General features: G+C 33.1%; 1 long non-coding RNA gene across 1 annotated transcript; it reads right to left on the reverse strand.

Moving 5' to 3' along the window:
* Positions 1–296: 296 nt before the first annotated feature.
* On the reverse strand, positions 297–2,327 carry LOC139906583 (uncharacterized). The gene is made up of 2 exons (XR_011782217.1): positions 2,220–2,327; positions 297–479 (listed from the first exon to the last, which is right to left on the reverse strand). It is a non-coding gene; the product is annotated as an uncharacterized lncRNA (long non-coding RNA).
* Between the last annotated feature and the right edge of the window lie 516 nt (positions 2,328–2,843).

A 2,843-nucleotide genomic window follows, 5' to 3' on the forward strand; every position in this document is an offset into this window, starting at 1 on the left:
GCCAACTTTTAATGAAAAAAACACATTTATATTAGATTTTGCTTAAGGATGTCTAGTATTATTTTGTCAGTGGCCGTCTGGAGGACCTATATTATGGCCTATGAAAATAGTATGAAAAATGTCCTAAAATTTATAAACTTTGTTCCTTAATGACGTCAATCAACTTTTTTTAACAGTTCTAGTACTGAGAGTCTAAAGGACCTACGGTCTACGGAACCAGCTCCAAGGACTGATAAGACCTATTCTATGTTTGGAATGGGCTGGGCCCAATATATAAGGATTGATACAAGTCACACTACTATCCAGTACAAATTTATAACATAAATATTATTTATATCAAGTTAAATATTCTGATAAATTAATTATCGTTCCAATCATTGACTAGATAGATACATGACAAATTTTCCCCATATGATCTATAGGTATGGGTTTGCTAATCTCATCTTGATCCTTTGCATCACTAATACGACATTGATGTCCTAAAAATAACAAAAATATGTTTAGAAATTAATTTTCTTTTAAAAATACTGCATCAGGCAAAAGTAACAGAAGAATGTTAATTGATTAATGCAATCAAATTACTACTACATTAGTAGTCAAACGTATCAAATGAAAGCTAATTATAACTAATATTTTGATTAGAGTCGTTCTTAATTTTTTTTAATGTTTCTTTAATTTGGTTATATGGAGTTGCACTGATGAAGTGTTAGTAAATATGATCGTACTTCAATTGTTCCATCTGACATAGAAATTTCCTTTAAAATCCATACATTAATTGGAATGGGATTTTGGTAGAGGGAAAATACAGTTTAGAGATTAGAAAAGAAAAAATGGGTCTTGCCATTTTTCTTTATTGTTCATTGTTTAATAGATTGTCGTGGTGTATTTAATGATAAAAATGGCTGCAGTTTTAGCTCGCACTTTCATTAGGAGTTGGCCGTATAATTCTAAAAACCTGTAAGGGACAGCTCAGGCGCGCCCGTTACAAATGTGTTAGAATAACTGAGAAATTACTACAAGACATAAAATAAGTTTATGAGGGCATTTGTCAACCATTTGTCATATTTTTATGGGAAAAAAACAACAACACTCTTTTATTAGATTCAAATAGTCGAATGTCCCTCTTAAACCTAAAAAAGAGGCCTGTGATAGGCTTTACATTAGAATTTAATAATTTACTATACACTCTGATTTATGAATTTCACTGCCCTGTTTTTTTATATAGGTATATGTTTGACTGTTTAAATCTAATAAATACATTTTCCCATAATAGTATAATAAATGTTCGACAAATGACCTTTTGAACTTATCTAATGTCATTGTAGTCATTTCACAGTTCTTCTACCCCATTTGTAGGTGGCACTCTTGAGCCTTCGCTCACAGGTTTATAGTATAATATGACTTGGCAAACTGAGGAGTAAATTTTCTTTTCCTAGGCTGTTGTCATTATTATTTAATTCCTAAGGAGATGTTGCTTCATACAATATATATTTGATATGTACGAAGCCGGAGCATTTGCATGTGCTCTAAAAGAGTAACCGTAACTGTTATAATTGTAAGTCTTTGTGGAGCTCGGCGAAGTCATTCTTGGCTGTCGTTGTTTGTTTCCTCCCTCCCCCTCCTATCTCTTGACAACTGCTTTTAGGTGATCTAATAAAACCACCTCCTGACACCTATCCTGCTCTCCTCCGAGAATTCTTCTAATTGGCAGCGTTTTCATTTTGATTTATGGTTTCTTATTTATTCTGTCTAGTCTAGTCATATGACCAGTACCAATCAGTACTAGAACTGTTCAAAAAGAGAAGAAATAAGGTTGAGTAACGTCTTCGAGGATCAAACTTGATCAGTTTTAGGACTGAACTGGGTGGGACTGTAGTATTCAATACAAAATAAGGACCAACATAAAACTAGTAAGCACAATTGAAAGTATCAACAATTCATCTAAGAATCTTTCTAGTACAAATGATCCAGACTGAATTTTTCCTTTAGACTCTCCAGAACAAACTTTTTTAAATGGCTGAATGAGTTCGGTCCACTATAAAATTATAAGGGCATCATAAAGTGTTGTGTCTCTCCTATCCAGTTTAAGAAAATCCCTCTTGTTGGTCATTAAATAAGGTAAAAATAGAAGGGTTCTTCCAAAAGTTTCCGACCTAACAAGGATGCAAGACATTTTTTCTGAATGTCATCTTTTATATTTCAACGGTGTCACCTTTTACCTCTAGACACTTCTCCGGGCGATGCTTCCATCTCTGTAGTACAAACAAATATTTAATGACAGCTTCATACTCGATTTTCTCCATTTTCACAAAAACACTCAGATCAACTTACTCAAACAACTGTTATATAACAACTACGCGTTCAAAATGTCTAAAACTTTTCGTGATTAACATTCAACATATGTTAGATAGATGCGACTAGCTTTTATTTACGAGTGATGTCATCTTCACGTTGTTCGTATGTTCGTATTATATGAAATGAAAACAGGAATATTTTTTCCAAAATATGTATCCTAATACATAAACATATATCATGCATCATATTTGGCTATATAAACTATGAACATTTTTATTAAGAAAAAAAAATCCAGGAGTGACATTCTTATGGACCAATAGCCAGGACCGGTCTATGATTTTCATACCGAAGCACGCCACTAAAAACAATTGAATGAGCGAGTGTCCGCAATTATCCCTTTCGTACACTTCTTCAAAACAAAAACATTAGAAATAATTTTAATGAATGGGATTACTCAACGCCAGGGTTTCATATCAAGGATCCTTCCTTCAAGGGCATTGGCATGGACTAACATAAGAGCAAGAAAATAATCTTTTAAAAGAGTAGGT

This window comes from Lepeophtheirus salmonis, chromosome 11, assembly GCF_016086655.4.
Source record: "Lepeophtheirus salmonis chromosome 11, UVic_Lsal_1.4, whole genome shotgun sequence".
NCBI lineage: Eukaryota > Metazoa > Arthropoda > Copepoda > Siphonostomatoida > Caligidae > Lepeophtheirus > Lepeophtheirus salmonis.